The sequence below is a fragment of the Anopheles coluzzii genome, chromosome 2, assembly GCF_943734685.1.
Source record: "Anopheles coluzzii chromosome 2, AcolN3, whole genome shotgun sequence".
NCBI lineage: Eukaryota > Metazoa > Arthropoda > Insecta > Diptera > Culicidae > Anopheles > Anopheles coluzzii.
The window spans coordinates 105,861,882-105,875,101 of NC_064670.1; positions in this window are offsets into that span (position 1 = coordinate 105,861,882).

Below are 13,220 nucleotides of genomic sequence, written 5' to 3' on the forward strand. Positions count from 1 at the left end.
TTGCGGCAAATAAAAAAACCCGCGGCCCGGCGAGTGTCCAACCGTGCCCGGCGCGTCACGCGTACGCGAGCAAACAATTTCGATACGCATGAAATGATATGAAAATATTCATAATACATTTCAAATTGACATATTTTCCGATTTTGCGGGAATGCGGGACAATGCTAACCTTGGGCCTGGTGAGGGTGGCTTTCGGTGTTTTTTGGGGGGAAGGGAAATAGGGGTGAGGGTGCGAGACGCGCGCGGTCGTTTCGATTTTTTGGGGAGGCAGCGAGCCGATTGCATGGGGTGAAAAGTACCAGAGTTTGCTGCTTCTGTGTGTATATTTCTGTTCAATTTTCGATCAACTTGGTAGAATAGTAGCAGCAGCAGCAGCAGCAGCAGTGGAAGTTGGACATCATTGGGGGCGTTTTTTTATAATGTATTCAGTTGCGTATTTTTCATTTCACTTCGACGTTTCTGCAGGAGTTGGTGTGCTCTGTTCATTTTCGGAAAGGGAGGATGACCATGCTGTCCAACTCACGTGGTAGAAACTACAGCTGCACGGGGAGGCGTTATTTTTTTGTTTGCATTTTTCAACATTCATTGGGAAATGGGCGCGAGGAGACGAATATTTTTTGTAATACGGATCGGCAATTTCAGGCTACAATGATTTAATAACGATCATTCAAATGTTTCCGGTGCGACAGGAATGTGCGACGCCCATCCGCTATGGGGGGAGAATTTGTGCGCTTTGTCTAGTGAACGAATTATTGATGACATTGTTGTACGGTTGAGGGGGGGAAATAGCATTTTTGTAGTGTAAGTAGGGTTTTAAAAAAATATTTTTGCATAATTTCATAACGAAAAATGTACGAATGGCATGTGTAATGTAACTACCATTCGCAGTAACCACCAAACAGACAACGTTCAGGCTTATTTTATTTTTGTTATTGAGATGTCTCGACTTCGTGTTCAATATTGCTAAGGAAATTAGGTGTACTTTGCAACTAATCTATCCCGCTTCCAATAGCGGTTTCATGTAAATGTTTCAAGTAAGAATGTTTTACACAAGAAAGCACCTAAGTATTTTTTTCAATACGAGGGTCAATTCTAACCAGCCATTCTTGATATCAATAACCCTGCAGGAAATGGATCGAAAACGATGTTTTGACAGTTTGGAAATATAAAATTTCCAGTTTGCTATGCTATGTTTGCTGCTATGAAATATTTAGTGTTGTAATGTGTTAAAATTAATCAGATAAAATCCTCCAAAATCCATTTAAAAGGGATACTTTGGTGAAATTAGATAAAAAAAGCTTACTTCTTTGGATTACCTTATAGGAAATTCCTTATTATTTGGCTAAGATTCAAATTATGTTAACGTATTTTGAAGTGCATCTTTGAGTATTTTAAATACTCGAATCTAATAGAATCGAGATAAAAGCAAAGAATAAGTTCCATTGTTGTATAAGTTAACTATGTACATAACTCTGATAAATCATCAAAAATAAGAAGGCTGGAGCTCACGTTATAAATGGACTATCAATGAACACCATGGACACTATCAATTTCACGATAGTGGCCAGTTTTTTTATACGGAGTTTGACAGTTGGCTATTGAAGTCATAACAACACTCCCCTACCAGCATCAATCAAAATCAAAAATCAAAATAAAAAGACAAAAGTCTATTAATGGATAGGTCCCGTGTTATTAGACAATTTGTCGATCTGTTGTCTCTTTTGTGTCTAATAAGATTTATTAGACTTAGTGTCTAATAGTCGTCTAAAAAGTGTCTAAAACGCCTTACAGGGTTTCCCACGATTTATTTGTTGGTTTAAATTAATTTTTGGTGGTGCGTTCCCAGATTTTTCCATATTTTTTGGTGCGTTCCCACGATTTTTTGGTCGTTTCCCAGATTTTGTTGGTCCAATTGTATTGATATCCAATTGGAAAATAGCTATAAATTAAAGGAACGAACCAAAAATCTATAGGATACGACCAAAAAATCGTGGGAACGCACCAAAAAATCATGGGAACTGACCAATAAATCGTGGGAAATCCTCTATTAGACTTACCGTCGTAAACCTGTCTAATAATTGTCTAATAATTATTATTAGATGATATATTACAACAAATGCATAAATTTAGCCTTTCAGCCTTTGTTAGACAGCTTGTTCAACTACATGGATTAAATTGTCTAATTTGATGAAGTGAAAATTAAAAAAGGAGCTCGAAAATATGCTATATATAAAGTATTCAAGGATGTACGAGTTTTCCTCATTTAAAACTCTACAAATGTGATGGCGTAGAACCAAGGACTGTGTAGGAACGAGGTCAAGTAATGTGGAACGATTTGACAAGTAGCCAATATTTCGTTACAGTAGTTTGACATCCATTTGGAGGCCATTTTCGATTCAAAATTTAATCATGATTTTAGTGAGGAATCGGCCTGGTAATCGCAAGAATTTTTTTGACTAGTTGCTGTTGTCAAATGGCATTCAAAATGGCCAAACCGATTTTGGCTAATATTTGACCTCGTTCCTACACAGTCCTTGCGTAGAACCCTACAATTTTTTTTTCTGCTAGTGGTTTTGATTTTTACTGTCTAATAATAACTTCCATTCGTGAACCTGATAGATGCCTAATAGATAGACAGTTTAATAGATAGATCTATTAACGATTTTGACTGCTAGAGTCCTTACAAAACCAGACGCCTAAATACTCTCTTGTTTTTATGTTTGATCAGGTCAACTCAATTATCACTTTTCTGCTGCTGAACACATAGTTTGTGAACAATATCAAGAAACAAATCCAAAATTTGTTGAAATCTCATATGGGGTAAGGCAACTGTCAAATGGGTATGGAAAATGCGAATAATGACAATTCTTCCCATGATAAGCTAACACTTCAGCTTTTTAACTTTTACTATCAGAAGAGGCAAAAAATAGAGGTTTACATTTATCTTGATCACGACAATATTATTAAAAAAAATATTGAAAATGATATAGTGTTTTTGCCTTTTCCGTTTATTTCCCATAATTTATTTTCCAAATTTCAACGAGCTCAAAACACGCACTAAATGACTTGCAATTAATTTAATAAGCTACGACGAGCTCAAACCCTTGCTATATTTTTAATAAGTTGTCTTGTAATGAGAAATTTTCCTCCAAAATACTTAGTACATCTTTGTATTAGTTTTTTTCTGCGAAATTTATTACTACGCTTTACAGCTCTAAAACGCGTACCAAGATCACTGATTGTTTTCCACGAAACAAGAAAAGAACAGTTGCAAAAAGCAAGCATAATGTGAAGGTGTTGAACAAGGAGTAAAGCTTGTACCGCAAAAGAACTACTAACAGCGAGCAGCACCGATAAAACTGTCCCACGAGGTATGTTAGCAGTGCGCTTGTCACTCAGCAACAACCACCCAACCAGGTACCTTTTTGGACTGCAAAGTGACAATAAAGTTGTAAGCCATGTTCCGGCTGGCGAAAGGGTGTCAGCTGGACATAGAATCCGCCTCACTAGCCGGCTCACTCCCGCCTGAATCCTTTATCAGTGACACTCCCAGGGCGTCGGAGTTGGCTCGGTGCAAAAGTTATGCTGCTGTTCTGCCTTTCGGTGCTACGCTTTGTGTCGGTAGGTGTGTGTGTGTGTGTGTGTGTGTGTGTGTGTGTGTGTGTGTGTGTGTGTGTGTGTGTGTGTGTGTGTGTGTGTGTGTGTGTGTATGTTTTCAAATCTCTTCTTCTCGTCTGAGCTTTAGTTTTTGCTTGCTTTCACCTCGCCACCTTCATAAGCACGGCATGATGAGTGGGTGAGATCGATTCGAGAAAATGTTAGAGGAAGATTGCACCAAACGGTGCAGTGCAGTTGAAAAGTGCAGACAAGTTTTTCGCCTTCAGACTGAATTTTTTGCGAGGTTTTTCTCGCTCGAACCGAATGGTTTTGTATTCGATACGCATGAAAGTTGTATGATCTATTAAACAACTTTATGATGGGGAAATATTTTTCTTATTAAGAATTCGTTTACAAGAATTCAAATTTCTGAAAAGAATATTTCAGATTAGACGGATTAGTTGTTAATAGCTGCTCAATTATTCACTGCTCACAAGTGACTTGTTATTATTAAAAGCACTAATGATTACTTCAAAAAATCTGCTCTCAGAAAATCCATTTGATCTGGAATTAAATTATTATGCAGATATTTTTAATGTACCTACACCTTCGTTTCTTGAACCTATGCTCAATTAAGTGCCGTTCAAACTTTTTTCTTCAGCAAAGGCAGTCTCTACTGCACTCACAAAAACCATCAAAGATATTATCATTTATCATAGGATTCTGGTCGCAACGTACCAAGAACGAGTACACACACAAAAAAACGGACAATCTTTCGCATAAATTCCTCAACTGTGTGCAGTGCCCATTGCGCCATTAAAAGTCGTACCTCACCAGAAAGTCATTTATATTTATTAAGGCCGTAATAATCCTGCTCGTTAGTAAGTGTTCGCCCATTAGCCTGACCGGCCGCGCCATTGATTGTGTATTGGCCAGAAATGGTTTCCGCTCCACCCCATTCCCCCTGCTGCTGATTGTTGAAAGGGCCCACAGGAAAGCACTTTTTCCCCGAAACAAAGTGAAAAGAAAAACAGAATCTCAAAAGGGCGGTTCTGCTTCCCGTCCATTTCCCTCGACAACAAAAGCTCTCGAGTGAGGAAGTGAAAGTGCTCGATGTGTGGTTTTCGATGCTCTGCACCGTGTAGTGTCGGATGATGAGCTGTGTGTCGTTGAGCGTGGTCGTCTTTGGCTCTTAACACACAAAAAGAAAAAAAGAAAAAAAGCGAATGCGGTTGCTGGCGGTGGCGCTATAAAGTGGAAAATAATGGTAATACCACCAACGCTGCCAAGACAGGATATGATGTAGCTAAAGCACCACAGACACACACACGCGCCTTCACGCGTTTGATGTTGCGCTAGGAGAGCGCAGGAAAATGAATCGATGAGTGAGTCTATGGTGCGGCCTCGTGACTCGTCAAGCGTAAAGACGGAAAGCTAGCAGCCGCACGCGTTCGTCCTGCTCCGTTCGTTGGCCCGATGGATGCTAACGTGCATCCTGCCGGTAGATGATTATTTGGAAAATGACTTGCCCACTTGTACCGCCCCCTTCCCCTTCCCCAACACTCTCCCAGTGGTTCCAGTATCGGTATCGGTTCCGTACCGGGCTGTACCATGCTGCACACACATGAACCACCAGGCGTCTCCACGGCATTTCAAAAACCACCAGGCGGCTCCATCGCACACAAATACACAAGGCCCAGGAGAGATAGTCGTTGTAAAGTAGAAGTAGAGGAAGGGCTGACTGATGACAATTTCCCCCCGCTTCGACTCCCGCTCCCGTTTCCAAACCACCTCGAACGAAGCAGCACCGATGGAAGGAAAAATGTTGAGAAAGCCGTTTATCATTGGGCCAAACCGGGTCCACCGCCAAGTCACACAGGAGCAGGGCGCAGCGCCACGTTCCTGAAGAAACTAGTGAGCCGGGTGGTCTGCTTGCTTGCGCTGTGATTGAATGGAACATGTGGGCGCGGCAGGCGCGGAAACCATGCGCGCGCGCGTGTGTGTGGTAACGCCAACTAGCGTAACCGGGTTCGGGAGGACGGTACGGCGCGGGGTAGAGCGAAATCAGTGCGGCCCGGGACCTGGGACCGTCGTCGACCTCGGGAAGTGTGTATGGGATGACGCACCGGGATCGTAATTTTCCGGCGAACGATAGATATTATAATGTGACAATATATTACGACGCTCCCTCGACCACGTCGCATGGGCTGGGGTGCGGGATGAAACGGCAACGCATGATCGGCCGGCTTGAACAGGTTTTGAGGTTAGGGCAATAACGTGTCAATTATAAAGTTGGCTCGACGGGGCGAATTAGAAGATGGGCACGATGGGAAGCTGCAAAGCGCGATGGGCAGGACCGCGGGGGAAGATGGACGGGATCAGGATGGCCGAGGATGGAAAACCCTGTCCCGTGTGGATGGGCGATAATTTTCCCGTAATGAAGTAGGTCGGTTCGAAAGTTCGGAGTGTGTATGCATTTAGCATACCGCACTGTCGCTGTGTGTGTGTTCGTTTTGGGGAGATGTAGCATTGGGCTTACACGTGTGGGCTTTTCGATCACGTCGATTCGGAGTGCTGGGTTCGTGGATGGTTAAACAAACATGTTCAGTTTTGCTGACAGCGTCGACTTTGGAGAACAGTTTTTCACACACACACACAACCTCAATCGAGGTGGGGTAAAAGTTCACTAATTGAAAGGGGGGAGTGTTGGGGGTTGGTTTTAAACGTCGCGTGTCATCACGGTCGGGTGTCGGGAGATTTCGATTTCGGAAAACTGTTGCCTTTATTGTTCGCGTAAACTTTTGCTCATTAGTTCGTTTTGAGCAAGGGGAAGCATTATTTTACTTTTAAATTTAAACATTTTCATCGAACGGCAAAACATAATAGTTTACGTGTGAAATTTTAAAGCATTAATTTAGTTTGTTTTATTGATCTTTTATTTTATTGGAATATTCTAGGATTTAATTTAACAAATAGCCCTTGGAACGTTATTTGAGCTTGGGGATTTAATATAAACGAAGTTTAATATAAAACAAACTGGGATCCCAAGAATCATTTTCTATACTTTTTACACATAAACAATTGTAAACAATGCTTTACAGGTATTTCCCATGATTTTGTGGTTGTTTCCCGAATTGTTTTGGTAGCTTCCTATGTTTTTTGGTGTGTTTTCACCATTGTTTGGTTCAATTGTATTGAGGACGAAATTGGACGACACCAAAACATTGTGGGACCGAACCAAAAATCTATGGGATACGATGAATAAATCGTTAAACAAGCCGTACAAATTATCGGAACCAACCAACAAATCGTGGCAAACCCTGTAGTGTACTAGGCCACATATTTTCACCACGACTTTCAGAAGATGCTGAACAATTTTTATTGTTCGATAATCTTTAAAACATCTGTTAAAACTAAACTTTGGAGCTTTGATGGTTGGCTTTATAAACCTGTAAACGTATTCTCAAGTTTTGCGACTGTTTAATAGAGACTAAGACGTTAAGATCAACTGATCTTATTAGCGGCTTATTAAGTCTTGGATGAAGGGAACTCACAACACACTATACAACTTGTTGCCGAGATACGCTATTAACGCAAAACGTGGAGAAACAGGATTTAAATTTTCGCTTTAATATTATTTCGCGGTTCTCAGACAAAATATATTAAATGTTCCTGTCGTTTTACCTGTAGTGGGTGATTTTATCCCCTACAAGGATTATTAGATATGATTTTGAATGAAGAGTAAATGAAGCATTACTTTCAATTGATTTTCGACGACAGAAAATTCGACAGAAATGATCCTTTAAAAAAACATGGTGCTCTCAACTATTAATGTATTAAATCAGAATAATTTGTCTAAAAAACTGTATAATACCAATATGTCTAAATAAGCGTATACCAGGTTCTGTGTATTTCAAAGACTTAAAGTTATGGGCTGTTTACAACTTTCTTAGCCGCACAGATTGCACTTCAAATCGTCTGAATGTGTGATCAGGAAAATCCTTCTGATCTTAATCTAATGGAATCCAATTGTATTGAAATGATGTTTGATTTGTGTTTGCAATATATTGATATTTTGATATACAAATTAATAATTAACATGACAAATAGAAAAATGGCAAATTTCTGCAACGCTTTCTACGTCATGGTTATTATGCCACAGCCTTCAAATAGTTGATTGTGCTAATTTAGGGCAGTTAAAAGATATCTGTATTTTTAAAATATAATTGCTTAAGCTAAATAGATACATTACTGATGAACTTTTTTTATATTTTAAATAATTATAAAGTATTTCAACAGTGATTTTTCTTTGGCATGGGATTCTGCTCTTACCCAAGCGATTTCATTAGAAAATATCAAGACAGCATTTGTCAATTATTCTTAAGCATTATTATGACTTCATAATCATGATGGACATCATTATCATGACTGCTATACCGTCCCAAGAACAAAATCATAGCAATGAGTTGTAATTTCAATAATTTATTTGCGCTTCAAATCTTAAAAGAAGTTCTGTAGATAGCCCATTTTAGTCGTCGGTGGGGTTTATTATAGTCTTATAAGGTCATACAAGGCAATCACATGAAAAAGGAAGACTTAATGGACTAACCAACAACATCGTTCAAACAATGATAATATTTAAAATTTTCCTTGGGTTATTAACTATCTTGTTGGGTACACTACGACACACTGTAGACACTTTAAAGGTAAAAGTATCATATATAAAATAATTCCCCCAATTCCGCAGTTGCAAAATCGTTACAAATCATTTGTCGTAATCAACTACCAGAACTGATCGAAGCATTCTGCCTGAATACCTCCAGCCTTTTGCCTGAACAGCATCAGAACAATTCGCAAACAATGCAGTTTGGCGGAATTTACCCATTCCGCTGATTTTTTTGACTCACCTCACATCAGTTTGTCCACTTTTACAACGGGTTTTTGCATGCGTTAAAATTGCCACAGCACATCGCCGGCACATGAAGCTGGCTGCAACATGTTCCGACACTCAACAGCACACCCATTCGCTAAGCTTTCTCCCGAGTCGAGTGCATGGGAATGTGGTGGAGCTGCTGGAAGAAGAATAAAAAAGCTCTCTCGTTTTCACTTATTTTACCCTAAAATTGCAATCAGTTCTGGCGCATAATGGTACACAAAAAAAAGCAGGGGAAAACCAGCACAATCAGCACCCAGTTTAGACCCAGGCTGCTGAATCGACGTTCCCGATTGGAATGATGTTCCCCGAGCAGCTCGCAAAACTAGTGCGCTTTTTCCCGAGCACAGCACGGGCCGAACACGGGCTGTCGGGAACACACATGCAAGCATAGTCACGGTCGGCGGTCTGCTTGCGCTCCATTATTCATCCAGAGGCAAAACGGACCGTGCTTTCGGGACCTGGCACACACACACACAAAAACCCCCCGACATCATCTTTTCTATTTGCGCGAATTGGAAAATAATCATAAATTGTAATGAATATTTTCAGCACATGATCCCGATGAAATTTTAATCACATGCCCTGAGTTCCCTGGAATGCTGTGAGAAGTAATAGTAGATAGGAGGAAGGGATTGGATGCTCTAAAATGTGTTTTTGCGCGCGCGTGTGTGAGGGCGAGTTGGAAGTATGAGAACCACTATTTCGACGAAGGGTGACAATTTGCAAGCAGCTTTTTTTTCGCAGGACGGGACATGAATTGGTGGCTGCTTGGCTGGCAGGCTGGCTGACAGTGCAATGGTATGAGGCACACTATGCGGAGGAGGACGCATTTTAGATGGGTTTATGCGCGACGGGTGGCATTACAAAGCCGGTTGGTGCGGTTGGCTTCACCGTGCGGTTGCGGCTTAGGACAGCTTACGAAAGCTTGGTGTGCATTTTTCTTCTCCGCATGCGGGGGACTCCCTGGCCTGGCGGGAGATTTTGGTGCGTAGAAGGCAGTTTTACCGGTACTAATCCTTCACATTTCGTTTTGGTTTTATACCAACGGAACCGCAAACGGCAATGGCTTTAATAATGTTTCGTTTTGTTGTTTACGGGACGGGTGGGTTTCGGTTTCAAATAGAGTTCTAGGATGGAAAACACGCCTGAATCGTATAATGAGGTTTGAGGTTAACGCAAGCCTAAAAATACAAATTCAAGAGAATTTGTCATGTTGCTGATGCTTTTGGCAGACTTTGTGGAATACTTTAATACATCAAATTTAAATATCTCGATTGGTTTGTTCATTTTAATTGTAATCAAATGAGAATCCAAGCTATTAACTTCATTTAGATACATGTTTAAAGTCACAATGAGATAATAATCATCAAACACTCAATCAGAATTATTGAAAAAGCAATATACTTATTAAATAAACCGTAATACAATACTTTTTCAATTTTCTTGTTTTTGCATGAAATTGAAACATAATATTGGTTGTTAAGTCGTGCGAGTTATTTATACATTTCCACCAAAAAAAAACAAGTAACCCAGTGCACCCAACAAAGCCCCATATCGATTACAATCATTTACAGCGATGATAAGAGAGGACTACCATTTCATCCAACCCTAGAGCATTACGCCTGTTTGTAGCACAACAAAAGGTTAATTAGATCCATTATGCAGCCGTTCCGTATGAAATTATTGAACCAATTGATTATGCTGATATGATACGATGGCGAGCATTATTTCTAGCTAGCAAAATTGCACAAAAAGCAGCAACCACGCGTACCGAACGCATTGCCCGAAGCCGAATTGTTGAGTCACATTGTTGTCGCCCACAAACCCACCCCGACCCCTGGCCGACACCGACACTGGCGGCAGCAGAAATATGCTGGCACAATCAATGTATGTCCATCAAGCAAAAGGGCACAAAAGCAAAGTGCTTGAACCTACGCCCGCTGCCAAACCACATTATACATTGCATTCTACGAACGCTGGGAGCGACAGTGAGGGGAGTTTTGTTCATGAAGGATTTTGATTGAAGTAGGGCGGCCATAGTTTGGTGGAATTTCATGGCAACGGTTAAATTAGTGAAACTAAATGTCATGCTGGAAGAGGTTTTACAGCGGGAAAACAGGGAAATATTTTCTATTGTTGCTGGTGGATTTGACAATGTCCACTACGTGGAGTTGGGTTAAATCAACTATTTGAAGAATTGATGTTTGAGTGGTTTTGAGTTCCAGAAACTGTTTCAATGCAGATGTGCTGAACCATGACTCTGGAACTCCAGGAACTGTGTTAGTGCTGAACCATGACTCTGGCAATTTCTACCTTTGGTTTGAACAAGCAATTCTAAAAACAAATAATACTTCATCGTTACAAAAAGACAAATGAATAGAGCCCATACTGAACTACTAATCAACAACAAGAATCTTTTTATTTGTGCAATATTATCCGGAACATGTCTGTCGCCTTTGATCAAACGCATATTAATCTATTCTTGTAGGCTTTATTGCCTATGTGTTGGCCTTCGATTGAACGCGCTCGTCGGTTGCTTGTTGTATAGTTATTTGCTACACATGTTCGTATTGTACATCAGTCATATCTCGTGCTATAAGGTAAGCGGGTTAATAACAAAGCACAGTGTAGATAGTTCTACCGACAGCTAGAAGCAAAACTGTGGAAGCTGGAGCTTCCGGTGGTGCAAAACCCCTTTTCTACCGTGACCATGTCACAGACAGACAGATAAGTGTCCCTGCATCGAGTGCAATCACGACAAAAACAGTCTGCTCCATTCCTAGCGCGTCTGACCAAAACGTAGCTATACAGCCATGACCACAAGCAACGCAACGGACGGTTCACCAAACAATTGACTTACTCAACGTTACCATTGCTGCCCGGTAAGGGCAAACAGCACGCAAAAGAATACGAGTACAAAGCAGACCATCTTCAGGTTCTGCTTAGGACAGTAGAAAGAAGGGATGCCATTTCGTCTCAACCACAGCCGCTAACGCTGGTAATGAATTTCAACCAACCACACAGGAGCGCTGGTGGAGTGTGTGTGTGTGTGTGTGTGTGTGTGTGTGTGTGGACAGAAGCATTCGTAAACTAGGCTTCATCAGTAAGGGAAGAGAAAGGGGGAAAAATCGCCCGAGTTTACCGACGAATGTGACTCGTGTCCAATTGCATCGCACAAGGGATACATAAAACGGAACCCTTTCCTCCGTCCATCCTACCCGCACGTCCAACGTCCCAAGCGCATTGTCGGCCTTCGGGTCCGACCCTACTCAAACATTGGCAAGGGCATTTTTATTGATTTTGAAGACATTGCGATGGAGAAGCGGTCGTGTTTGGGGTGGCAGTAGCAGCAGCGAGCCACCAGCTGAGCGAAACAGCCATTCCGAAAAGGTCATGGTGGCCGTTACGACCCGGTACGATGGGAAAAATTGCAAAAAAAAAAACAAAAAAAAAACAACCGAAGCAAATATTAGGAACACAAAAATGTCAATGACAGCGATTCTAGCCGGGATGGATGGGTGAAGGGATTTTATCGAGAAATGTTCGCCAGTGACCGATGGCCGATCTCGTTTTTACTTATCTTTCATTCTGTCGCTCCTGCTCGCTCTCTCTCTCCTTTGCCCTACACTTATCTTATTTGCGTGTAGGGAGTGGGAGAAGCCCTAGAGCGCTCTGGAGGTTCGGTTTGAAAATGCAGAGGTTTTTTTATTGGGAAATTTTTTAAACAAACTTATTACATCCTTCGTTGTCCACACGGTACGCAATGTAATTAAATGGGCAATCGTGAGACAGTATTTTTGATGAGGATCGCATCATGCTGTGCAAAAAACAAGAAATCTTGTTTTTTTTTTTTCAAATTTTTAACTTAAATTTAGCTTCAATATTTAAATGCTTAAATTGTGTCTCCATCAGTAAATTTTCATGATTTTCCATTTTTAATAAGAAGTTTATCACTTAATAAAATAGCTTTTTCAATATCATGAACTCTCAACACTATATATCTATAGATTTCGCAGGAAAAAATTCTTTCCACCACCCAGAAGCACGACATCTGCACGACAGGGGCACAGAATTTATGAGTTTTCTCGCAATTTTCACCAAACGCCAAGGCAAAGGTACTGTCGTTGCTTCCCAGTCGTTGACCACAAATAACAATTGCAACCATTGCCTTCGCCTTCACCCCCTCTCTTACCGTACACCGCTCGCCCTCAGCCAGCAGTAGCATAAATCGTTGATTTTGCTCAAAATTGCTCCAGAAAAGCAGTGGAGGGCAGCAGCAGCTGCAGCCGAATGGTTATGGTAAGCCACATGCGGGTTTACTCGCATCAAACGACTCGCACAAGTGTGTGTTTGTGTGTGTGTGTGTGTGTGTGTGTGTGTGTGTGTGTGTGTGTGTGTGTGTATGTGTGTGTGTGTGTGTGTGTGTGTGTGTGTGTGTGTGAGAAACATTCCTCCACCGGATCAACACTTCTTACCTTCCAGCGAGGGCAAAACCGAGAAGAACCATTGGAATGCACCTTGGCAGGGGCGCAGCAATGGTGCCGATTGAAGATGGACTAGGTGGTCCATCGAGCGATTTGCATCTGCACGGATCGAGGTAAAATATGAGAAAGTAAAGTAGGCAAAAAAAGGACACACCACACACACTCCACCCGCTTTTGTCACGCGCAGGCAATTTCGGAAAGGA